Source organism: Rhinatrema bivittatum, chromosome 1 (assembly GCF_901001135.1).
Source record: "Rhinatrema bivittatum chromosome 1, aRhiBiv1.1, whole genome shotgun sequence".
Classification (NCBI taxonomy): domain Eukaryota; kingdom Metazoa; phylum Chordata; class Amphibia; order Gymnophiona; family Rhinatrematidae; genus Rhinatrema; species Rhinatrema bivittatum.
The window spans coordinates 388,529,490-388,556,451 of record NC_042615.1 but is presented as its reverse complement, the minus strand read 5'-3'; positions in this window follow the sequence as shown (position 1 = coordinate 388,556,451).

Here is a 26,962-nt window from a genome sequence, read left to right as displayed (position 1 = left end):
CCCATATCGTATTGTTCGCGCTTGAAGGTGGCAAATCACCAACAAAGTCGGTCGCAATGTGCATCCATGGTTTGTCTGGAACTGGTAACGACTGTAGGAGACCTCCAAGGGCGACTGGCAGGAGGCTTTTGTCTGGCGCAAGTAGCACAGGATTCAACGTACGCTTGGACGCCCTTTTTCATAGATGGCCACCAATAAAAGCGTTGAAGGGTGGCAAGCATATGGGCCTGTCCAGGATGACCGGCTAACCAGGAGTCATGAACCCAGTTCAGAAGTTTCTTCCAAAGACTTTGAGGAACTACTGTTTTACCCGCTGGAACAGAATAGATAGCAGCCAGAACTATCTTCTCTGGGTTGATGATGTGACAGGGTGCGTATGGGGCATCTTCAGGTGTAAAGGAGCGTGAGAGGGCGTCTGCCCGGACATTTTTATCAGCAGGACGGTATTTGAGCAGGAAATCAAATCGGTTGAAGAATAATGACCACCGAGTCTCTGTGCATGATGTAAATATTACAGGTTCTTGTGATCAGTGAACACTGTTATTTGGTGTTGAGCACCTTCTAGCCAGGGACGCCATTCCTCAAATGCAAACTTGATAGCGAGCAACTGTTTGTCGCCGATGCCATAATTTCTCTCAGCTGGCGAAAAGCGTCTTGAGAAAAATGAGCAGGGAAGAAGCGTATGCGTATCACTGTGCTGACTGAGCACGGCCCCTATTCCGACATCAGAGGCGTCGACCTCAACGATGAATGGCCAATGAGGGTTAGGATGACATAAACAAGGTTTTTTGAGGAATGGCTCTTTGAGTGCTTGAAAGGCAGAGATGGCATCCGGAGACCACTGTGATGGGTTGGCTCCTTTTTTTGTCATGGCAATAAGTGGTGCTGTTAAGGTCGAGTAATTCTTGATGAAAGTGCGATAATAGTTAGTGAAGCCTAGGAAACGATGGATCGCTTTAATACCAGTAGGCTTAGGCCAGTCTTGTATGCTTTTGGACTTCTAGGGATCCATTTGGAAGCCTTTGTTGGACACAATGTATTCTAGGAAGGGAACAGACTCTTGTTGGAATGCACACTTCTCGAGCTTGGCGTATAGACGATTATCTCGCAGCCTCTGCAGGACTTTGATGACATTAGCTTGATGGCTCTGGACATCACTGGAAAAGATGAGGATGTCGTCCAAGTATACGATCGCACACTGGTATAGCAAGTCTTGCAGGATGTCGTTCATCATATTTTGAAAAACGATCGGGGCATTGCACAGGCCAAATGGCATCACTAAATACTTGAAGTGGCCATCACGAGTATTAAAGGCTGTTTTCCACTTGTCCCCTTGACGAATGCGGACAAGGTTGTAAGCGCCCGTTAAATCCAACTTCGTGAAGATATTTGTACCTTGGAGCCGATCAAACAACTCTGAAATTAATGGTAAAGGATATCGATACTTGTTGGTAATTTCGTTCAGACCATTATAGTCAATGCAAGGGCGAAGGGAGCCATCCTTCTTGCCAACAAAAAAGAATCCGGCTCCTGCCGGCGACTTAGATGGTCTAATGAACCCTTTCTGTAGATTTTCTTGAATGTAGGCCGACATGGCCTTGGTCTCTGATAATGAGAGCGGATAACTCTTCCTCCTGGGTGGCTCTGTGTTCGGTTTCAGGTTAATTGCACAGTCAAATGGTCTGTGTGGTGGAAGCACATCAGCTGCTTGTTTAGAAAATACATCTTCGAATGATGCATACTGCGGTGGTAGATCAGGGAAAGCAGTAGTGGTGGCCAAGCATGGCAATGGGGGTTACCTTTTTTAAGCATCTGTCATGGCAGGTCGGACCCCATTGTGATAATTCCATTGAAGACCAGTTGAACTGGGGAGAATGGTCTTGCAACCATGGAATGCCCAGCACTATAGGATGAATAGTGTTGTGAACCTGCCCTAGTTCTCCCGCAGGCAGCTCCTCCACCTCTCTTCTTTTCTCTTTCTCAGCAGTCTGCAGGCTGCTGATGTCCTTTGTGCGGCTGGAGCCGCGCCTCTGCTCCTCGCCCTGCCCGGAGGCCGCCGACAGCTCACCCATGCAGGCGGAGCCACGCTGCTACTTCTCAAGCAGCCGGGAGGCCACTGGCACTTTCACCACGCGGCTGGAGCCACGTTACTGTATCCCAAGCGGCCTGAAGACCACCGAAGCTTCCTATATGCAGCTGGAGCTGCACTTGTGTAATCCCTGTGCTCAGGAGACTGCCAGCAGTTCCCTTACATGTCTCGGAGGCCGCCAGAGTACCTTCTTTCCTCCATAGGGAGGGGCCTGCATCCTCGTTCCTTCCTGCAGCTTGGAGCCGTTGTTGGTCCACCTCCTGCGGCTGGGGAAGCTGCTTTCAGCGTCTGGCCAGTTCGGGGCCTGCTCCTCCTTCTTAGTGTCACAGCAGGGCCGCTGTCCGTGGTCCTGCACTTCCTGCTTCCTCCTAGGGGATGAGGCTGCAGCTCCTTCCCATTCTTAAAGGGCCAGCGAGGGAGTGGTCCACTTCTAATGTCATCGTGGGAGTTGCCTCTTCAGCCCTACAAAAGGGGCCCGTTGTCACTTCAACCTTACCTTCGCAAGGAGCTAGTCCTCTTTTGGACTTCTCTTCTTCAGCTTCTCATTGGCACGTCGTTCCATGTTCTTCGTTGGAATTCCATGTCTTTGTCTTCAGTAAGGTCTCTCATCGGATCCTGTGTCTCATCCAGATCCTGATGTTCCAGATGTTCTTCTCGTCATACCTTTTCCTGAATCTTCAAGTAACCTGTTTTGGGAGGCCTGAAGCGTGGTCCGAGACCTACCTTGCTTGGTAGTGTAGGGCACGTGTAATGCGTGGTCCGCGACCTGCCTTGCTTGGTAGTATAGGATGCGTGGTGTGGCAATACCGATTCAGTTCTCTTCAATCAACCTGAGTCTTCGTCTCAATCCTCCAGTAACCAAGTCTTCATGACGCCCTCACGTTTCTATTCTTCAAGTCCTCGTCGTCGTTTGATGTCTTCATCCTTCAACCACTGTCCGTCCTGTCGCAGTTGCTGCTCCCATGCGGCGGGTCCGAAAGGGCTATCGAGTGGTCGGAGGACTACTTTCGAGACCAACATTGCGTTGTTTTGGTCTCTCTCTGCTGCGTACAGATTCAGTAGTGGTCTGGGTCCAGCATCCCTGCACCTTTAGCCCATTCTTAGACATTCCTCGCCTGCCATGGCACTTGCCGGAGCTCTGCTGCGGCTGCGTCGTGGCCCAAGGGTACACAAAATCACCAGAGATGGGCCTGCTACTCGCTTTCTCACAGCAGATAGCTTTCTCAAGGATCAGAAATGTGATGGTCTCGGTATGCAGGGACCCAGTGCGAAGGCAGATGGGTTGAATGGTGAGCGAGAAGTCTCCTGGCATCGGCTCACCGTGTATAGATGAGAGAAGCAGCAGTGTGGGTACTGGTTCGGTAGGAATTAGTAGCTGTTCTACCAATCTTTTCAGAATAAAATTCCCACCTGCACCAGAATTGACTAGTGCTTATGTGGCGAATTCAAGCGGCCCAGAGATGATAGAGACCGGGAGAGTCAGTGGAGGAAATGGTGCAGTCAGATCTAGGAAGAGTCCTCCGGCGGATCCTAGGTCTGCATGTTTCCCAGACAGATGGGACAAGTTTGGACTGCATGGCCAGTCTTCCCGCAATACATGCAGAGGCCCGTTTTTTTTGCGAAAGTGCCTCTCTTTGGAGGTTAAGTGGCGACGGCCTAATTGCATGGGTTCGTCCTCTTCTTCAGGATTGGATAGTGTCTGGACCAGAGTTAAAGGCAAGAGGCGAGGGCGATTACCTCCGGAGGAGTGTTTCTTCAGAGGTTTTACCTCAGCAGATCGCTTTTGGATACGGTGGTTAATCCTTCCAGCGAGGTCCATAAGAGAACTTAGAGTGTCAGGCAACTCATGTGCGGCAAGTTCATTTTTTATACAGGAGTTGAGGACTTCTAAGAAGATAGCTCTTAAACAACACAAATCCCATAGGAGTTCAGAAGACAGGGTTTTAAATTTGATTATGTAGTCCGGGAGTGGCTTAGTCCCTTGTTGGAGGTGTAGGAGTGCTGAACCAGCTACAGACTGGCATGCAGGGTCATCAAATACAGATTTGAAGAGAGTCAGAAAGCCAGGCAAGTCATTCAGGACTGGATCAATGTGTTCCCATAATGGTGAAGCCCAAGCCAGGGCTTTTCCATCCAACAAGGACAAGAGATACATCATCTTGGTAATTGCTTTAGGGAAGTACAGCGGTTGTAAGGAGAAGTACATACAGCACTGATTTAGAAAGCCCCTACACAACAGGGAGTCTCCTGAGAAACGAGTAGGGGCAGGCAAAGGAACTGTCATACGCCCAGTAACCATTACTCCTACCATAACTATTACTCCTCAGAGTGCATCACCAGGGGTGATGCACTCTGAGGAGTAATAGAAGCATTCAGTCTGGTATTCAGCTGATTAAAGGTGGTAGTCAATGACTCCAAAGTTCTCTGTTGCTCCGAAATCCATTGGGCCAGGCCAGGAATGGCCTGTAAGGCTGAGAGCTGAGCCGGGTCCATGGAGTTAGCAATCTGTTAACTTGGTTTGTGGGCCCTTGAGTCGTGGAGAGAGCTGATTCCACCCACAGGGAGGAGCCCAGTGGGGACTTTCCACGACAGGCGGGGTCTCAGCAGTGATGGACACAGGAGTCAGAGAATATTTATTATACAGCAAAGAGAAACCCGAGGAGCAGATATGTAACTCAGTCCAAGAATAAGAAGACCTGGGATGGATTCTCCGGTAGTTGTCCGCAGGGCAGGGTAACCCGGGGAATCCTTGCTTCTTGATAAGCCTTATGCATGGTAGCTCTGGTAGTGGACCGCAACGCGGGGTAGGCCGGAGGCAGATATGGGTAACTGGTGCAAGACCCAGAAAGTACTTGCTTCTAATATACCTTGTGCGTTGTAGCTCTGGTAGTGGTCCACAGCACGGGGTAGGCCGGAGGTAGGTGTTGGCAACTGGCACAAGACAGCGTGGATCCAGTAGTGGTCTGCAGAGCAGGGTAATCCAAGGATCCACACAACAAGACAGACGTGGTAATGTAGAGTAGGTCTTGTACTCACTATGCAGTAGAGAAGTCGTAGTAGCAGCAGCGGAGACCCGATGCAGAAGAGAAGGAACGTCCGCGAAGCTGCAGGAGGAACTCACTTAGTTGGTGAAGGTGAGACAGGCAGATAAGGCTCTCTGAGGAGCGGATAGCCCTGAGTGCAGCAAGGCCCCCAAGGAGCGGGTACTTGAGTCACTTAGTCTGGAACGCAGGAACAGCGATGAGAAGCGTCTCAGTGAAAAGGAATTAAGCAAGATGGAATCCTTGCTAACTCGTAGATAGGAAAGTCCGGTAGATTTAAATACATGTAGGGAGTGACGTCATGCGGAGGGGACGCCCCCGAGGTTCCCGCCATGACATGCATAAAAGGAGACAGGCGCACGCGTGCCCTAGGTCACACCTGATTCAAGATGGCGACCGTGATCGCCCTCGCCATCCTGGGGACGCCAGGGAGGTCAGCGTGCAGAGGCAAAGGCGGCCATCTTAGCCAGAATCGGATTTACTGGGCAAAATGAGGTGAGCAGCAAAGGTCGCAGCTGTCTGGGACCAGGCGCAACAACCTGCTCCTAGATGTCTCGGTAAGATAAATAAATATCTCAGAATTCTCAGCTACCTACCATTTAATAAAGTTCCTTAGTCACATTGCAGTTTGAGTAATGAAATCCCTTCTTGGGTAACCTCAATACACATTTCTATGCAATGGTGAAACAACTGCAAACTAGACGACCATGCTTGCACTCATAAAAAAATTATTTTGTGTGTAATAACCACAATTTGTTAGCCCCCAACTCTGATAACATTATATCTTATACAGACTGCAGCTGGTGTGTGCAGAACCTCAGGTCACTCCAACACGCACGCCAGTGCAATCTTTACACAACTTTGAACCAAATGAGTGGTTAAATGTGTCATCATTGCGCTGTGGCGTGGTGTGTTTTGGGTTGACGAGAGATAGATTTGTTCACTCAGAGGCTAAACAAATAGTTATAATGTTTCCTAATGTGTAGATAGATGGACTCAGGACTAGTGGGTTATGCTCCTCTGCCAACAGATGAAGACAGAGCAAGTTGATTTCACAGTATATGTACTCTTGCAGTGACCCCCAGCTTGCCAATATTCTCCATCTCCAGCAGATGGTGATTCTCCCTATGGGGATTTCCTTGTTTTGAAAGGAGATTTCTAAATTGAGGATCAGGAAAAGCCCCGCTCTCCTGCGATGATACCTAAAGGTCCCACCCCCAGTTGAGATATTCCTGAGGTGATTTCTGTGGTTCCTCAGAACTGTGCCTTAGTCTGGTAGCTGGTTCCCAGCGTGGACTTTGCTGCTTGTGCAGCTGAAAGGCAGTGGGTGCTCAGGCCGAGCATGGAGGTGATGACTAAAGCCCTCTCCCCCCGCAGCCGGAGACCGTCTCTGTTTCTCAGCTGGTAAGCGCTGAGCTTGGGTAAGTGTTAAAAAAAAAAAAGGGTTTTGCCCTTAGCAACAGTCAGAGGGGTTTTCAGGACTTCCTCCAGTCTCCGTGCTCGGCGTGCTGTTCCAACTTCTGTTCCCACTCCCATCAGGGTTTTTGGGAACTGGGTAGCCTGGCGGGTTGAGTGGCCCTAGTGGGCTAGGCCCCGCTTTAGGGTTTGTCAGTGTTCCGTACGGTAGACTGCGACTGCAGTTCATCGTATGCTCTTGTGCATCTCTTACTGCTCTCTACAGGATGTCAGCATGTGAAGTGTGTTGGTTCTGCTCACACATTGTGCGTTTTGCATTTGGCGCACGCCCCTGCATGCTCAACCTTTTAGTGCATGCGACAACGCTTTGCTTGGCGCATGTGTCGTGCATGTGCCTTGTCGCGCTTTCCTGGGCGCCAGATTTTTGTGTGTATAACTTTTTCTGCGCAAGCTGCTTGCACACACTTATCGTTGCTGATGGTGCCGGTAACCAAGAAGCTTAAGCGCCTTGCTCTCTGTGTTGCCTGTCATAGTAGGGCTTCTCAGTCTGACCTGTCCTCCAACATGTGTCAGCACTACAGATGCTCAGGTAGAGTTGTCTTCCTCAGAATTTGCTATGCCTGGATCCTTCCATTCTGATGATGGTCTGGTTCCGATTTTGACTGGAGGTACGCCGGACCTTGGTGCTTCCTTTACTGTTTCCTCCGCAGGAAATGGCAGTTCTGTTGGGCCCCCTCCAGTGTCTTCTAGGCTTGGCCTGGATCCAGCTGAGTTTTCTTGGGTGGAGGATTTTCAGGGTTTACAAGCCTTTGCAGGCTCAGGCCTTGGCTTTGCCCTCTACTGATAGGTTGGATCCTCAGCCGGTGGCCCCTCCTTCTTCCACTCCTATGGTTAAGTGCCAAGGCACTTCTCGTTTCGCCACAGGGAACCTGGATGGCATGGACGATGAGGCAGATCCAGGTTCCTTGGAAGATGGGGAAAATCCTCCTGGTTTGGAGCCATATCGGACCATGTTAAGTTTTTTTTCATAAAGATGAGCTGCCGGCTCTGATTTCCCAGACCTTGAAGATGCTGGGAGTGCCTGGGGTGGATCCTGTGTCAGACAGAAGAATCATCCCATTTTGGTTTCCTTGTGCAAAGCTTCTTGCTTTTTTCCTGTTATGGATGCTGTTCAGGAGCTGACTGATTTTGAATGGGATGCGCTGGAAGCAAGTTTTAAAGGGGGCCAGACATTGGAAGATTTTTACCCTCTGGATCCCGCTGTGAGAGAGCGTTTGCATTTTCCCAAGGTGTATGCGCTGGTTTGCGCATTCTCTAAGCAAACGACTATGCCCATGGAGGGAGGAGCGGCCTTGAAGGATGTGCATGATAGATGGATTGAGACTATCCTTAAGCAGGCCTTTGATGCAGTGGCAATGAACTTACAGATTGCCTCCTGTTGCACTCTTGTGGCCCATTCTTGTATGCTTCTCCCTCAGGAGGTAGATGATTCTGGGGTCAATCTCAGAGCAATAATTATGGAACCTGCTGCTGCTTTTTTAGCAGATGCAAGCTGTAATTTGGTCCATATTTCAGCCAGGAGTGGCTTCGGTGGTGGCGACTAGACATCAACTGTGGTTGCAGAATTGGTCAGCTGACGCCGCGTCCAAAACTAATCTTATGAAGATGCCATTTAAAGGCTCGCTTTTGTTTGGAAAAGCAAGTTGGGAAAGCTGGTCAGTAAGCGGGCGAGTCTCCACTTCCCTGATTGCTGGAGGATAAGAAGAAGCAGGTTCAGCGCCCCTTTTCTCTGAGGGGTCGTATCAGGGGTTCCCAGCGTTTTCATCCCTACAGGAACCCCTCATTTCAGAGGTCTCGGCCTTTTGGAAGGTCTCAGTCCTTTTGCCCCCGGCAGTCCAAGAGAGGAGCAGGCTTGAGTTCAGGCCCGTCCCGTGCTTCCCAATGAAGGTTTGCCGACCCACCTTCGGGACGAGGAGATAGGGGGCGCCTGTCTCTCTTTTATCAGAGGTGAGTCAAGATCTCATCGGATCAATGGGTCCTGGCAGTGATAAGGGACAGATATGTGCTGGACTTTTGCAGCACTCCTTGGGATGTGTTCATGGTGTCTCCTTGCTACGCCTCGGAGAAGAAGCAGGCAGTGGAGTCTACACTTCTATGGCTCCTCCCCTACTTGTTTCTCAGGAAAGTATGGGGCGTTATTCCATTTATTTTGTGGTGCCCAAGAAAGAAGGTTCCTTTTGCCCCATCCTGGATCTCAAGGGTGTCAACCATCATCTGCAGGTGACTCATTTTCGGATGGAAATTTTGCACTCTGTGATAATGGCAGTGCAATCGGGAGAGTTTCTGACCTCCCTGGATTTGTCCGAGGCCTACCTTCATATTCCCATCCATTTGGAGCACCAATGTTTTCTGCGGTTTGTGGTGCTGTGTCGCCATTATCAGTTTCAGGCACTGCCCTTTGGTCTGGCCACTGCTCCCAGAACATTTTTCAAGGTTATGGTACTCATGGAAGTGGCATTGCGAAAAGATGGAAAACTGGTGCACCCATACCTGGACGACTAGCTGATTCGAGCCAAGTCATTGGAAGAGAGCAGCTTGGTGATCAACAATGTGATCTCCTTGCTGTGAGAGCTTAGTTGGATGGTAAACCTGGCCAAGAGCAGTCTCAGCCTTCTCAGTTGTTGGAGTATCTGGTGTTTGGTTCGACACAAGACTGGGCAAGGTTTTTCTTCCGGACTCATGGATCCAGAAATTGATGTCCCTAGTGCGTCAGTTGATGAATGCGATATGCCTGACGGTGTGGGTACTCTGATGGCAGCAAACCTGGAAGCGGTGCTGTGGGCAAGGGCACATATGCGTCCTCTTCAGCACTCACTGCTGTCTCAGGACTATTCAGTTCACCTCCATTTGCCGATGGACATCTGTTCTCGCCTCCAGTGGTGGTTGCAGGAGGCTCACCTGAGAAAGGGTGTGTTCTTGTCCACCCCAACCTGGTTGGTTCTCACAACAGATGCAAGTTTATTGGGTTTGGGAGCTCACTGTCAGGAATTGGCAGCACAGGGCCGTTGGAGGGGACGCCCCCGAGGTTCCCGCCATGACATGCATAAGAAGGAGGCAGGAGGTGGTCATGGCCACATATGTGGATGCTGAGAAGCCGTTGCCTGCTCAGGTTAAGGCTCATTCCACTAGGGCTCAGGCAGTGTCATGGGCGGAGGTTCGTTTGTTGTCTCCCATCAAGATCTGCCATGCTTCAACATGGTCCTCCTTACATTTTCCAAGTTTTAACATCTAGATGTGCAGGCTGGAAGGATGAAGCCTTTGCATGTGCAGTGTTCACTGGACCGCGGAGAACCTCCCGCTCTGTTTGGGAGTAGCTTAGGTATATCCTACTGGTCTTGAGTCCATCTGTCTACACGCTAGGAAATGGAGAAATTACTTGATAATTTTGTTTTCCTTAGTGTAGACTGCAGATGGTGTGGTTTGAGGTATTTGAGTTCAGTGACTGAAGGGAATTTTGAGAATTTGGTTGTGAGGAAAACTGGTTATGCAAAGAGAAGAGTTTTCAGCTGTATCCACAACTGTAGAATTTCGAGCCTCCTCAGTACTTCAGAAACATGAGTCATAACCTACCTTGATAAAAGCCCCTGTAGTAACTTTAGATTAGGTTCGATATGGGCAGTGTTGGTGCATTTCATATCTGCTATAACTAATACTTCCATTGATGTGGTTGCATTGAATGACTCTTATTAAAGCTCTGGCTGGGAAATATGATTCTGCTCTTACTGAGATGAAGAATAATATTAAACAGATTGATGAAGACTTTAAGGAACTGAAAATGCTTAAACGTTTCTCTGCTTAAAGACAAATACTAGTACATAGCCATCAGGAATTTTTGGAGAATCGGGCCAGTCGCTTAAATATGCTTTCTTAATGTCCTCAACATTGCTTCTTTATCTCCTTTAGAGATTTTTGAAAAATATTTAACCAATGTCCTGTTAACTTCTGAAAAAATTCCTCCTCTGAATAAGATTTATTTTTTGTTTGTGAAGAAGAGTTCTTCAGCTAATGTTGATGTTTCTGAAACATTGCCTGGGTCTCATATGGACTTTTTTTGTGAATCGTGAAAATGTGGAACCCAATAGAGCTATACTGCTTGCCTCTTTAATATTTAGGCATAACAGATGCAGCCAGAAATTCACTCCACCTTCTTTCACTGCCCTTTCACAATATATTCAATAGACATAAAACTCGGGTATGGGAAACATCAGGCCGCAGCTTTATTAGCCAACATAACTAGCCCAAGCCCTTATACAACAAACACCAGTTATCCACTACCAGCCAGCAAGATAACCAACCACAGGTCACCTGGCCTAGTCCTAGTTAGGCAGCACCCACCTCCTAAACTCCAGCCCCCACCACCAGCCAGCAAGGAGCTAAGCCCAGAGGAGCCAATTGCCCGACGAGTATCGCTCCAGACAGTAGATGCCTTAAACTGGCTACCTGTCGAGCCACCAACTGGCACTAAAGAGGCTCAGGCAAACCACCAAAGACTCGGGAAAGTGAGCCTATCCCGCACCTCCCCAAAGCGGCCCTAGGTTCCCTGCTAAACACACATTCCAAGGCTTCCTGAATTGCATTAATGAATAAGTCCCTGCCGATAAAAGATAAGTGAATGCCATCTGACCTACAGAAACCATCCTGCATATCCCAGGACCACTCGTGTTTAATGTGCACCCTCTCCCCCATGACCCACAACCAGGAACCAATTTTGATTGGAGGCACCGTAGGGAAAAAGCCAAACACGCTGCTCCATTTCAGCAGGCCTTGGAATGATGTCCAACCAGCATATCACCATATCAGGCATGCAGACCATCAACATGGAAAGGTCCTTCATCACCATGTTAATAAACTGTCGGCCCGCTGGTTTACCCCAGTCGTTGCCCCCCAAATGCATCACCAGCATGTCCGGAAGAGACTTGGCACCCATTGAATGCCGCACAAGTGGTATGAGCTCAGACCAGCGCATCCCCCATCGTCCAAGACAACAGACGGCCACATTCTGTGCAGCCAAACCCAAATGAGGGCCATATGGCCGTTGACATGCATGTTTGTATGCCCAGACCACAAAGGAGTGCCCAATGACCCAAGCCTACCAACCATGGGGCACAATATCTAGGAAAAAACCAGAAACAGCACAAGGTCCCCAAATCCCTCACCCCAATGTACAGTCGGAAGGCATCAGATCTCCATCTCCCAATCCTCTGAATTACCTCATCCCCCAAGCCAGACCCAGCGGCCGAGGTGGCCGCCCCTATGCGGAAGGAATGTGTCCTGAAATTGGCATCCCCTAAACCAATCCTGACTAGCCCCGCCGAAAAACCATTTCAAACTGATATCTGGTTAGGGCGTGCAAATCCTGATAAACTAGCAGGTGACTACCCCCCGCTGGCCGGATGGCCATATAACCACATAAATTTGCCACTGAGCATGTGCGAAGTCCCACCATGGCCCTTAAAACCAACTCCACCCCTGGACCTACCTGGTCTGCTTTTGACTTTGGAATTAGTAGCCTAACTAAACCTTTTCCAATCTGCACGTGGCGTAGCTATAACCCAGTATCCTCAGCACCCTGGCTGACCCTAGCTACTAATTCCCCAATACGAAAGGCCCCGAAAAAGGTCAAAACAAAAGCCATGCGGAAAAGGCAAACCTCATAGCCGGAAGAACATACTGTCATGGCCTCATCCCGTAACGCCATCAATATGTCATGTGTGATGGGCCACCTATTATCCTGTATCACACCTGCACCCTTAGCCCATCCCAACAGCAATTTACGTACCACGAAGGGACCCACTGGGTAAACCCAGCCATGGGCTCTCATAAAAAATGAGAACCCCGTTAACTGTCGAGTAACAGCTGCCTTGGTACCCCCAGACCTGCGTGCTTCCTGAATGAATTGAATAAGCTCCATGTCATGAACCGGCCCCCAACACTAGCCTCTCCCTAGAAGAAAATCTACTACCTTAGAAGCTCCGGCCAGATAACCAACCCAAGTTGAAGGAACTAGTGATGCCCGCAACAACTGCCAGGCCTCCGGGAACAGAATTCCATAGGAACTTGGTACAGAAACGTCGACGAGATCCACCGAAGGGGCAAGGGTCCTGAACAGAGCCCACTTGAAACGAAAAAGAGAATCTGCTAGTTTGTTATATATACCTGGGACATGCCGCGTCCAGGCAGTAACATTCAATCGCATGCAGGATAATAGAAATTCACGTAACAGTTCAGACACTAAGAAACACTTAGCCACCCTCTTATTGATCACTTCGACGACCCCCAAGTTATCACACCAGAAGACTATTCTTCTGTCGCGCATTCGATGAGCCCATATGTGTAATGCAGCCACTATTGGGAACAATTCCAAGGCAGCTATATTTTTGGTGACTCCCTGCTGCACCCATTCCTCAGGCCATGAGGATGCACACCAAGAGCCCTGGAAATATACTCCAAAGCCCTTCCCCCCCAGAGGCGTCCAAAAAAAGCTCCAGGTCCTGACTGGACACAGTTTCCTTCTGCCATAAACAAACTCCATTGAACTTGGCTAGAAATGTCTGCCACACCCCTAAATCCTCCTTCATACCCTTAGAAATTTTAATCTGATGTGTAGGTCTGCGTACACCCGCCATTGCCCTGAATAACCTCCACAGAAAAACTCTCGCCATGGGGATAACTCGACATGCAAAGTTTAGGCTCTCCACCATTGACTGTAATTGCTGTAAAGTCAATTTCCGGCACATACGAGCCCCATTTACCATCTCCTTCAACTTCTCCACCTTTTCCTCGGGTAATCTTGACACCATGCTCACAGAGTCCAATTCAATACCCAAGAATGTCAAGGAACTACTGGGCCCTTCCATCTTCTGCAATGCAACAGGGATACCGAAATCCTCTGCCATCCTTAGAAAACAACTCAGTAATTCCCTGCATATTTACGAGTTTTTTAGGTCCAATAAACAAGAAGTCATCCAGATAGTGCACTACATTGGAAAATTCCTACCTCTGCTCCACTACCCAATGCACAAAAGTACTAAACATCTCGAAGTAGGCGCAGGAGATGGAACAACTCATGGGTAAGCACTTATCAAAGTAAAACTTCCACAAAAGCTGAAAACCCAGTAACGGGAAACTATCAGGATGAATGGGTAATAAACGAAAAGCCGACTCAATATCAGCCTTGGCCATAAGGGCCCCTGAGCCACATTGCGTAAGTATCTGAACTGCCGAATCAAAAGAGGCATAAGACACCGTACATAGCTCTCGTGGTACAAAATCATTGACTGAGCTGCCTGTGGGGAAAGAGATTATGTATGAGGCGAAATGTACCCGGTTCCTTTTTTTGGAACAGCCAACAACGGAGATATAATCATTCTCACAAATGGAGGTTCCTTGAAAGGTCCGGCTATTCTCCCCAGCGACAGCTCAGTCCTCAATTTACTAACAACCACTTCCTTACATTTAACCACCGAGGTAGAATTCCTCACCTGGCATTGTCCTATTAAACCAGTATAGGGAATATGAAAACCTGCTGCACAATACACCAGCAATCTCAACCCTAGGATAAATTTCATGCCAAGACTCCATAGCCCCGACCCTCACAGGGGATAGGCCCCTCAGAAAAACCTCATTTTCCTGCCGGCCCGGGCACGGAATTGCTCCCACCCCCCATGGGCCCCTGCCTCGCACATTTAGTTGCTGGGTGACTGGTGCCGCAATTGGAGCATACATGTTTAAATTTACAATCTGTGAAATTGCAGACAGACCTGTTAAAACGCCAGCACACATCGGAAACTCCAGCTGCATGTTTTCCTGCATGAGCTGGCACAGGCCCTGATCGAAAGGGTCGAACGCCCAACCTACCACTAGCCGCCTCTGTGGAAACACTACCCTGTCCCGCAGGTGCTGCCTTGTTTGTCATTTGCGTTAGCCACAGCCCAACATGCTGAGTACCCCAAGACATACATTTATTTTCTTCCATCTTGTCTCGAAAGTGCTCATCATAGTTGAGTCATGCCCAACCTTCGTAATCCTTATGTGCGGCTAGTATAGCATCTGCATAAGCTAGCATTGGGCCATACTGGGATGCATCCTGATGTCCTATAACGCTAATCATCCTCAAGAAACAAAGGATCTAATTAAGGATCGTCCTAGGCACCTTATTCTGGGTCCCCTGAGGGCACTCACTATCTTTCTTTTTCCTACCCTCCTTCTTCCTGCCCCGACAACCCTCGAGAAGCTTAAAGACATCTATATACTTACGCTTCCATATTTTTCGCAGCATGGAGCATGATACATCCTCCCATAATTCCGATAGGGTCACTAGCGCAGGTGCGCCCCTATCTAAAGATTAGGGTCCTCCTTCACCTGCTACCGCAGCTTTTCCAGAGGACGAGGATGATGAAGAACTAGATGATGACGTCGAGGAAGAGGATGAACTAGAGGTACTATAGCGATCTCGCCTCAGTCTTTGCTTTGATCTTCCTCACTTTCTGACCCCAGCCTCCGCTTGAGATGTGGAAGTTGTCTCCCCTGCTTGTCCCTAACGCCTCTACATGCCAAAGCTTCAAACCCTTCTGAGCACCCGACTGCCCTCACTTGCCATCCCACTGATAGGAATGCCCCCAGTGCTTGACTCACTCTGTGAAAGGGGGGCTATGCCCATCCCAGAAATACCAGCCACCTCTGCATCCACCACTCTCTTGGCCGCTTCCGCCAAAACTGATCCATGTCCTTCGGGAGCTGTGCTTCTGATTGCGCCAGGAGTCATCCTCCCACCTTGCTGTACTGGTCGATCGAACTGTAATATAGAAGACGACGACGCAGCCAGAACAGAGGCGCACCAAGGGAATACCCGCTCCCCAGTGCAGTACTTGCTGAGGAAAACCACTCTCCCCCACTGCGGGGTGGAATGTGCCCTCATGCCCCCTTCTGGACCCCCATAAGCCCACATCTGAGGAGGGTATCCCATGGGGTTAACTTCTCCATCACCTCAGGCCAAAATAGTGTCTATATCCTAGCGGGACCCCAGCCTAAATGCCCCCCCTAGTCCAACCTTGAGACATTCCAGATCCCTTCCCCAAAACACACTGGTCCTCTGCTAGTCCCATCCAGCCCACTCAGGCTACTGCTGTCTCCTGATCAAGAGACCTCCTAAAACTAGTCCCAGTCCCCCACGCTAAGGCAGGTACATCCTGCCTCAGGCTGCTCTCCACCCCCCTGGTCCCAGTCCCCTGTTCCCCATGCCCAAAAACACCACTGGCAGGGAAAGACTGTCCAGCTGTAGCTCTCATACGCTGTGACTAGCTGCCCTTGGTCTGAGTAGACCGCAGCCCTACAAGGATCAAAGATCCAACCCTCCCATTTGCTCCAGTACCAGGACATGCCAGAGTCCCCATCCCTCCTGTGCTAGGCATATTCGGGACATTTGTTGCATTGGGAAGCCCCAGGAACCTCCAATTGAGCCGCCACAATGCTCCTCCCCCGACTCTTGTTCCCCCTGGGCCAGCACAGACCCTGCACCTAACATTGTACTTATCGGAGTGACAGACACACTCCCCCTAGGCCATATCTGCACATTCCCTGTTGATATCAAGCTCAACGGATCCAGGTGAAAGGCACTAGACTCCTCCTCCTCCCTGCCCAGCCCTCGACTCCCCCGCCTGTTTTAGTCAGAAACGGCAGGCGCTCACAGTCAGATTCATGGTTGTTGACTGCGACCTCTATGAACAAGTCCTCATCTGCCATGAATAAAATATTACCGCACGCTCGCTGCTCAGCCAGGAACCTGGTGAAGAAGAGAGCCCCGTCGATAACCCGTACCTCAAATAATGTTTTAAGTCCCGATACTCCCTGCAGCACCCAATGCGATTGCGCCGTGAGGGAGTATTCAAACCCAAACATCCAGGCACCCTAGCCTCCCCCCTCTGCACCCACCTTTTCCACCGTCAAGCTGCTGGAGCTTGTCTGATGCATCTGTTAGCATCGGGCGGCCAGCACTCTGGCCAAACCACCCTTTCAAAACTTAGACAAAGTTCTGCGTTTGTATTTTCAGAAGGCTACGCAAGAATTGATGGGACAGCACATCTGGATCTATGCAGTTGGTACTAGATCTACCCAGGAAAGGCAGTAGAAATTTTTGGCTATGGGGCAAGAGATCTGTTGTGCTACCCCTGTATAGGCTTGTTATCTTATTCCCAAGTTGATTTTGTCCTTTCAACCTTTGCAGTTATTGCAGAATGCTGCAGCATGGCTCTTGACTAACACAAAGAAATTCGATCATGTCTCCCCTATCTTGATGAAATTACATTGGTTACCAGTTCAGTTTCGAATTCAATATAAATGCTTGACATTAATTCACAAAGCTATATATGGTAATAACACTGAATGGCTGAACACTTCACTCCGTATCCACATTCCATCTCGTAACCTGAGATCACTTGGTCAAGCTTTATTAACAATACCTTCACCAAAATTAGTCCATCTAAGTTCAGTTAGGGAAAGGTCATTATCTCTGGCTGGACCCAAAGTTTGGAATTCGCTGCCCCTCGATATTCAAACAGAGGCAAATATAAATAGCTTTAAGAAGCAGATAAAAATGTGGCTATTAGAACAGGCTTTTATTCAAGCTAAGGGCCTTATTTTCCAAACGTATCGCACGCAATCAGGGACGTTATCAAATTTGCGGATGATACAAAATTATTCAGTTAAATCACAAGCAGACTGTGATACATTACAGGAGGACCTTGCAAGACTGGAAGATTGGGCATCCAAATGTCAGATGAAATTTAATGTGGACAAGTGCAAGGTGTTGCATATAGGGAAAAATAACCCTTGCTGTAGTTACACGATGCTAGGTTCCATATTAGGAGCTACCACCCAGGAAAAAGATCTAGGCATCATAGTGGATAATACTTTAAAATCGTTGGCTCAGTGTGCTGCAGCAGTCAAAAAAGTAAATAGAATGTTAGGAATTATTAGGAAGGGAATGGTTAATAGAACAGAAAATATCATAATGCCTCTGTATCGCTCCATGGTGAGACCGCACCTTGAATACTGTGTACAATTCTGGTCGCCGCATCTCAAAAAAGATATAGTTGCGATGGAGAAGGTACAGAGAAGGGCAACCAAAATGATAAAGGGGATGGAACAGCTCCCCTATGAGGAAAGGCTGAAGAGGTTAGGGCTGTTCAGCTTGGAGAAGAGACGGCTGAGGGGGGATATGATAGAGGTCTTTAAGATCATGGGAGGTCTTGAACGAGTAGATGTGACTCGGTTATTTACACTTTCGAGTAATAGAAGGACTAGGGGGCATTCCATGAAGTTAGCAAGTAACACATTTAAGACTAATTGGAATGGTATTTACAGTAAGGACATAAAAAAGGGGAAATTAGAGATAGTGTAGAGAAAGGGGGTGTTGGGTAAATAAGGCAGGGCATAAAAAGGGGAAGAAAGACATATATATTTCAGGTATAGGCATGTGTAAATAACCATGTCTTGAGTTTTTGCTTGAAAGTTTTGGGAGATGGCTCAAGGCGCAGTTCAGTGGGCAAGGTATTCCATAACAATGGGCCAGCAAAGGAAAGCGCTTGTGCTTTGGTGGAGGCATGGTTATATATTTTGGGTGAGGGGGTCTGTAATGTGGCGAGGTATTGATTTCTGGTAGGTTTAATAGAAGTTTGAAATTGCAGTGAATTATTAAACCATTTCATTTCAGGATTGTGGAGGGCTTTATGGATCAGTGTTAATGTCTTGTACTGTATGCGATATTGAATGGGGAGCCAGTGAAGGTCCTTCAAAACTGGCGTAATATGTTCCTTTGAGTTTGTGTTGGTAAGGATACGGGCTGCAGTGTTTTGCAGAATTTGTAAGGGGCGGATGGCATTTTTAGGTAGGCCTAGGAGGAGTGAATTGCAATAATCTGTTTTGGAAAACAACATGGCTTGTAAAACTGTCCGGAAATCAGATGCGTGAAGCAAGGGTTTCAATTTTTTGAGTGTATGTAATTTGAAAAAACATTCTTTAAGGATTGCACTGATAAATTTTTTGAGGGTCATTTGGTCATCAATAATGACTCCTAGGTCTCGGACTTGGTGAGAGAATTGTATGTGCGTTGGTGTTATAGGTAAGGTAGGCGAAGTATGTAAAGGAGTAGGAGGAGATATGATCATGAGTTCTGTTTTTGTGGAGTTGAGGGCAAGTTGTAAGGAGGTTAATAGATTGTTGATAGCAGTGAGAGTAGTGTCCCAGATTTCAAGGGCTTTGGATATAGATTCTGTTACTGGAATAAGAATTTGTACATCATCAGCGTACAAAAAGTGTGGAAGTTTAAGGTTGGCGAGGAGATGGCAAAGCGGAAGAAGATAAATGTTAAAAAGGGTAGATGAAAGTGAAGAGCCTTGCGGGACTCCTTGCTTCAGGGGGATTTCTTTTGATAGGTGGTTGCCAATTTTGACTTTATAATTACGATTGGACAGGTAGGAAGTAAACCAGTTATGAGCGGTACCAGTTATTCCAATCTCGTGTAGGCGTTGGAGGAGAATTTGGTGGTTAACGGTATCAAAAGCCGCTGAAATATCCAGGATTACTAGAAGATGTAGTTGATTTCTATCTAGGCTTTTGAGAAGGTAATCAGACAGTGATAAGAGAAGAGTTTCAGTACTATGTAATTTACGAAACCCATATTGTGAGGGAGAGAGGATTTGGTGTTCTTCTAAATAGTCACTGAGTTGACGGTTGATAGTTTTTTCTAGGATTTTAGCAATAAATGGGAGATTAGAAATAGGGCGGTAATTGCCAAGGTCTAATGGGTCGAGCTTAGGTTTTTTTAAAGTAGGTTTAAGGATAGCAAATTTGAGAGAGTTGGGTACTTGTCCAAATTCGATGGAAGTATTGATAATGTTAGAAATGGGGCTGGCTATTAGATCAGGGACAGTGAGTAGGAGTTTTGTGGGGATGGTATCAGACGGGTGAGAGGAGGGTTTAGCTTTTTTGAGCAGGGATTCAATTTCAGTTGTTGCTGTGTTTTCAAAGAATGTTAGCTGAGGTGCAGAGTCTTTTGTGTGACAGAGGTTATTGAATTGGGGCATGTGGGGATTATGGGGGAAGCGTGTCATGATTTTGTTAATTTTGTCCTGAAAGAAAGAAGCCAGTTGTTCGCATTTGATTTTGGCTTCTTCTTCTGGTATGATATTTGGAGTGAGGTTAGTAAGTGAAGTGACATATTCAAACAATACTTTTGGATTGAATTGAAATTGATGTATTTTACCAGCATAGAAATTCTTTTTTGCATTGTTGATCATCTCACTATAGTTTTGCAGGGAAGTTTTGTATCGTGCAAGTAGAGTAGGTGTCGGTTCTTTACGCCAATTTTTTTCAGCTTTTCTAAGGGCTTGTTTTAGGGCTTTTAGTGTGGGAGTGTACCAGGGTTTTTTTGTATTTTTCTGAGAGGAGAGTTTTTTTGTAATGAGGGGGCAAATGTTATTAGCAACTGAGAGGGTGTATTCATTCCATGAAGTTAAAGCAGTGTCAGCATTTGATAGATCAAGGTTAAACTGGGTGTTGGATAGAGCTGTGGTAAGCTCGTCTCTATTGCATGTTTTTCGGTATTGTATAGTGGTAGAGCAGATTGGGAGGGGCGGCGGTCTTTGAAGAGTGTTGGATGTTCTTATGATATAGTGGTCAGACCATGGGATGGGTGTGCATGATAGAGAATCAGTTACGAAGTGACGGTTTGTAAAGATGAGGTCGAGTGAGTGACCAGCTTTATGTGTGGGCATGTTTATGATTTGCTTGAATCCTAGTGATTTCATGGCTTCCAGGAAGGAGGAGCAGCTAGGTGTATGAGGTGTTGTGTTGACATGGAGATTAAAGTCTCCTAGGATAATAGCTGGGGAGTCGATAGAGATATTTTTAGCTATATATTCAATGAGAGATGAAGGGCTGTTGTTAAGAGTTCCAGGGGGAGCATAAATGAGGCAGATTTGTAGAGAGGGGGCTTTGAACAAGCCAATTTCTAATTTAGCTGGAGGGGGGATGGGTTGGAGTGTGAGTTTGAGTTTGAGTTGTTTGTTGGTGGCTAAGAGAATGCCTCCACCTTTCTTTTTTAATCGGGGGATGGAGACTATATCGTATATATTGTTGGGGAGCTGGTTAAGGAGAACATTATCAGTGTCTTTCAACCATGTTTCTGTTATTGCACAGATGTCTGGTGTTTCGTCTGAGAGGATGTCGTTAAGTATAGAGGTTTTTTTGTTTAATGATTGTGCATTGAAGAGGATGAGTGTGAGTGCTGTGAGGCCGATGATTTGAGTGAGTGGTGGGGAGATCATGGTTGTGTGAATGCTTTTGAGGTATGATCGTTGTCGTATGGCATGCGGTGCAGTAGGTCTATGTCTATAATAGCTGAGTGTTGGGATGTTTAGCATATTGAGGCTGCACAGGTAAAAGCTGCACAGGTAAAAGTGAATGTGTATTTGTGTGTTTGTGTGTTGTATAAAGTGAGGTTGTATTTTGTATTGAGTGTAGCAGTCAGTCAATTGCAGTAGATGAGGGCTGACAGAGTGGAGGATACCAGGAAGCAATGTAACTTACCTATAATTAAAAGGAGGAGGGGGAAGGAGGAGGGACGTAAAGGGGAGTTTGAGTAGTAACATTAGAGTTAAGTAAGGATATGTAGAAGAGTGTTTAAGACTCTAGTTGCCTTAGGTGCTGTTGTATCCAACCAACTCTAGGTAAAGACAGGACTAATCTAGGTAAATACAGGTAAGTAAGTAAGATAGGTAAATGAGACAAGTAAACGGCTTTAGGTACTATTAATTCTAACAAAATCTAGAATAAAACAAGTAAAAGCTTGCCTCTAAAAAAGGCTGAATCCAAGGCGATTTTTTTTTTTTTTTTTTTTTTTAAGATTGTTGCAACAGTAATTAATGGCAGGGCATAGCACAAAGCTTTATATTAGGTCAAAGGGTCACTCAGGGCGCACGAAGGGGCGCTCAAAGGGGCAGGCCCCTTTGTCGCGCTCCTTCGTGCGCGCGGCGCCATTTGGGTGAAGATTTAAAGGCCTCAGTGGCCGCGTTTGGTTGGCTGGCGGTGCGGCTCTGCGATAGGCTGGTCCCCGGAGGGGCTGGCTGGAGGCGGAGTTATCGGCGTGCTGCGTCGGGGCTGCCGGCGGAGAAAGGCCTCGCGATCTGCCTGTGGACCTACCGAGGGTGAGTGTAGTTTGTAGGCCTTACCCCGGTGGGTCTGCGGCGCCGATTGCGCAGGCCTGCCCTCGGGAAGTCGCCGGGACGAAGAGGACGATCGCGCTGTCCGGGTGAAGATTTAAAGGCCTCAGTGGCCGCGTTTGGTTGGCTGGCGGTGCGGCTCTGCGATAGGCTGGTCCCCGGAGGGGCTGGCTGGAGGCGGAGTTATCGGCGTGCTGCGTCGGGGCTGCCGGCGGAGAAAGGCCTCGCGATCTGCCTGTGGACCTACCGAGGGTGAGTGTAGTTTGGAGAAAATTCTTTTTCACTCAACACACAATAAACTCTGGAATTTGTTGCCAGAGGAGGTGGTTAGTGCAGTTGGTGTACCTGGGTTCAAAAAAGGTTTGGATAAGTTCTTGGAGGAGAAGTCCATTAATGGCTATTAATCAATTATACTTAGGGAATAGCCACTGCTATTGATTGCATCAGTAGCATGGGATCTTCTTAGTGTTTGGATAATTGCCAGGTTCTTGTGGCCTGGTTTTGGCCTCTGTTGGAAACAGGATGCTGGGCTTGATGGACCCTTGGTCTGACCCAGGATGGCAATTTCTTATGTTCTTATGTTCTTTTCATGTGCGATACCAAAATGGGGGCGGAGTCGGCCCCGGAAGAGGAGTCGTCGGGGCGTCACCAGGGCTGACTCCACGACGACGGCACGCACAGCAAAAAAGTAAGTGCCTTTTCGCTGTCTATTTCGCTCCCAATAGCTACACCTCCTATGGTGGCACTATTGGGTGCAAAACCAGCAGCGATCGCACCGCGACGGTGCGATCGCTGCCGGCTAGCGCAGGCCCTCCCCCCGTGTCGGCCCCCCGCCCCTCATCTTCTAAAGTATCGCAGGTCTGTGATACTTTAGAAAATGAGGCCCTAAGTAATAACTATACATGGGCTCCCCTTACATGAATACTTACTTATCCTATGTATATTTTATGACTAAAATAAGTTTAAGGCAGTTTTACTTCTTTTAGTGTTATTTTAGTTTTATGGATAAGTAATATTAGAGTTAAGGTTCTATGTAGTTTTTATTTTTATTTTATATTTACTGATTAAGGGCATTTTATTATGTTTTAATGTAAGAGTGATGAATATATGTTAATGAATGCTGAAAATTTTGTAATCATTGTAAACTAACAATGCTGAATTTTTTTAATCATTGTAAATCGACATGAAATCAATATGAATGTCAATATATAAAATTGACTAAATAAATAAAAATAATCTTGCACAATTTTTAAGGACATGAAGAAAATTAGTTCTGTTTCTATGGGTGGGGTAGGAATAGCTGAGTGCTTATTATGTTGGCCTCACTTCCGCTATTGCTATTTCTTGTACTTTTATTTAAAATTCTCCCATGATTTCTCCTCCCCTCTCATTTATTTTGTTATATTTTTGAGATTTCCTGAATTTTTTATACTTTTTCTTTATAGTATTTGTTTACTTTGTGAAAATCTTGACTATTTCTTTTAACAAGTTTAAATTAAAAAATATTTCATATGTAATAAAGATTAACGTTTAAAAAGATTTTGGAAACCAGAAATGGCTGAGCAGAGGACTGGGATTTGAAACCTCAGAAATGGGTCTCAGTTTTGTTCTGTATATTAAATATTAGGTTACCTTACAAGAATCTGCAAAATGATTTTATTCATTTACTTCTATTGTTTCTCCCCCCAACCTTTTGCCAACTTGCCATGGTCTAAAGAAAGCTGACATTTACAGAATATACTAATCGACCCAGCTAATGCAAATCCTTTGCACAAAGCAAACAAAATCATAATCCAAAAAAAGATTAAATAGGTTCTTTTTGTTTAACTTCAAGCCAAGCTTGAGGCTGCTTTTTTCTATCTACATTTCTTTCTTCGTTTATCATATATTTGCCTTGCTCCCCCATTTTCCCCAACAGTAGCTGAATGTTGACCTATTTATAAAATCTAGCTCGCTTATATATTTTGGACAATTTAGAATACTTAAGACTTATACAAAACCTTGGGAATTTTTTTTTTAAACCTATCTTTTCTAAATATTTTTTTTTTTTTGCCTTTATGAACACTGGGGACGATGTAATAAGACCCGCACTGAAATCAATGATTTTTTTGTGTGGATTTTTTTTTTAATGTTTTAGTGTGCATGGCAAAAATCAGTGGGAGTGCAGGATGTAATTAGATACATGCAAAAAATCCATATACACCCATGTGCAATAATACATGCAGTAATGCATGCTCATGGCCCTAAGTAGTAAATAACGCAGACACCCATCAGCATGTGAACACCTACGATTGATTCTTGGGGCGAAAGCCTTTTTCAAAAATTGATGTGAAGATGGGTAGAATATCATCTAACCCCCTTCATGGCCAGACTCCAACTGCTGGTGAGAGCATGAAATGCAGATCGGTGATTCTGCCTCATCAAGAAGCTGCCTTCTCTCTACCAGTTCTGTCTGCCGTTTGACTGACTCACAAAAGCATTACAAAACAAAAAAAAAATAGTCTCCACATTGACACTTTCACTTAATTTCGACCCTGACCCAGGTGCTAAAAATCCACATTAAAAAACCCCACACTATCCTGATCTCCCTGGTAGCAGGGCTTCCTGCATGGCCCATGATTAGATAATTGCCTCCTTTGTATGCAATTAGGATGCACTCGTGCAGAACCTGCCGTAGGTTTTTTAATGTATTTAGTGCAGGACAAAACACTGATACAAACCCATTCCATACCCGCATGAGACTAGCGTGAGAAAAACCTGTGCAAAAACCCACACAAGTATGCGCAAAAACCCATGACAGCTTTAGCGCTGCTTATTACATTGGCCCCATTGTTAGGTTAATGACTGATAGAGTGGAGGCCTGTATCCCTTGCCTATATTGACAAACGGTAATTGTCTTGATTGTAAATGCCTAAAGATGGCTATGAGTCTTGCAGTTATGCTGGTCTATGTTTCTTTGCCAACTTCCTTTCATTATTCATATCGTGTGTCTGTTAACTGCTGTTAAAATTACTGTGCGATAACTTGCCCTAAACACTTCCTATTGCCTCCTGAGACTATAAGGCTAACGTATTAAACTGCTTTAGCATTGATCGATAAAGTGCATTAGTTCACCTTAGCAGTCCATGCAAATGAGTTGCGTTAATTTACCAAAGTACTATGTTTTTGTGATAACATTTGCATTAACACCAATTCATTGAAGTGTAGTTGTTTTTTCACTGACAGATCTATGATCACTTTCGTACATTTTAGCTGGTGTTGTTTTTGTGTGCCAATAGATAATGTTGAGATTACTTACCTGATAATCTCCTTTTCCTTAGTGTATGCAGATGGACTCAAAACAAGTGGGATATAGTGTGCTCGTGCTAGCAGTTGGAGACGGATCTGACGTCAGCACGGGTACATATACCGCCACAGGAAGTGTAGCAATTCAGTAGTCTTCCTTGCAAAAGCTTTTATGGATATATGTGTGACTGACCGATCGTTTAAATGAACAGGATTACCCTGACCAATTGATGGTAGCTGGAGACCGCCAGTGTTCTCAACCGGAAGGCGTCGACACCCGGCAGGGTGGAAGCCCTATATAAGCAAACATGGCTTACCGTGAGTCGGCGACTCCCCATGTATACCGGCAGCCGGGCGGGATGCTGAGTCCATCTGCATACACTAAGGAAAAGGAGATTATCAGGTAAGTAATCTCAACATTTCCTAGCGTGTAGCAGATGGACTCAAAACAAGTGGTATGTACAAAAGCTACTCCCGGACTGGGCAGGAGGCTGCCAGAGGTCCGTTTAGGATTGCCCTCGCAAATGCTGTGTCCTCCTTAGCCTGAACGTCCAGACGGTAGAACCTGGAGAAGGTATGGAGGGAGGACCACGTCGCCGCTTTACATATCTCTGCAGGCGACAGCATCCTAGTTTCTGCCCAAGAGGCTGCTTGCGCTCTGGTAGAATGAGCCTTGACCCGTAGAGGTGGTGGTTTTCCCGCCTCTACGTAGGCCGCCTTGATAACTTCTTTGATCCAGCGGGCGATGGTTGGCCGTGAGGCTGCTTCTCCTTGCTTCTTCCCGCTGTGAAGGACGAACAGATGGTCCGTCTTTCGTACTGCTTCTGACATTTCCAAGTATCTGGCCAGTATTCTGCCGATGTTGAGATGACGCAGTATTCGACCTTCTTCTGACTTCTTCAAACCTTCCGTGGTTGGCAAGGATATGGTTTGGTTGAGGTGAAATTGGGAGACTACTTTGGGTAAGAAGGAAGGAACCATGCGAAGATGGATAGCCTCTGGAGTGATTCTGAGGAATGGATCACGGCAGGATAGTGCTTGTAGCTCTGAGATGCGGCATGCTGAACATATAGCCAGCAAGAACACCATCTTCAAGGTCAACAAACGGAGAGACAGGCCTCGAAGGGGTCTGAAGGCGGATCCCGCTAGAAATTCCAACACTAGGTTGAGGTTCCAAAGGGGCACCGGCCACTTCAGTGGCGGGCGAATGTGTTTGACTCCTTTCAGGAAACGTGAAACGTCTGGGTGTGTGGCGATGCTGTTGCCGTCACTCCGGGGACCGTAGCAGGATAGCGCTGCCACTTGAACTTTGATGGAACTGAGGGACAGACCCTTCTGAAGTCCATCTTGCAGGAAATCCAAAATGATAGGGATCTTAGTGGCATGTGGATTGGTGCCGTGAGTTTCGCACCAGGCTTCAAATACCCTCCAGATCCTTATATATGTTAGTGATGTGGAGAACTTGCGTGCTCGGAGGAGGGTATCTATTACCGGCCCCGAGTTTCCTCGTTTCTTCAATCTAGCCCTCTCAAGGGCCAGACCATAAGAGAGAATTGAGCTGGATCCTCGTGGAGGATGGGACTTGCCGCAGCAGGTCCCTGTGTGGAGGCAGGGGTAGTGGATTCCCTGCCAGTAGTCTTCTCATGTCTGCGTACCAGGGTCTTCTTGGCCAGTCCGGGGCCACTAGAAGAACTAGGCCTCTGTGCCGCTGAATCTTGTGTATAATGGCACCCAGCAGGAGCCATGGAGGAAAGGCATATAGCAGGATCCCCTGAGGCCAGGGCATCGATCCCCTGGGATAGAGGATCCCGCCTGCGGCTGAAATAACTGGGTACTTGAGCATTGGACCCATT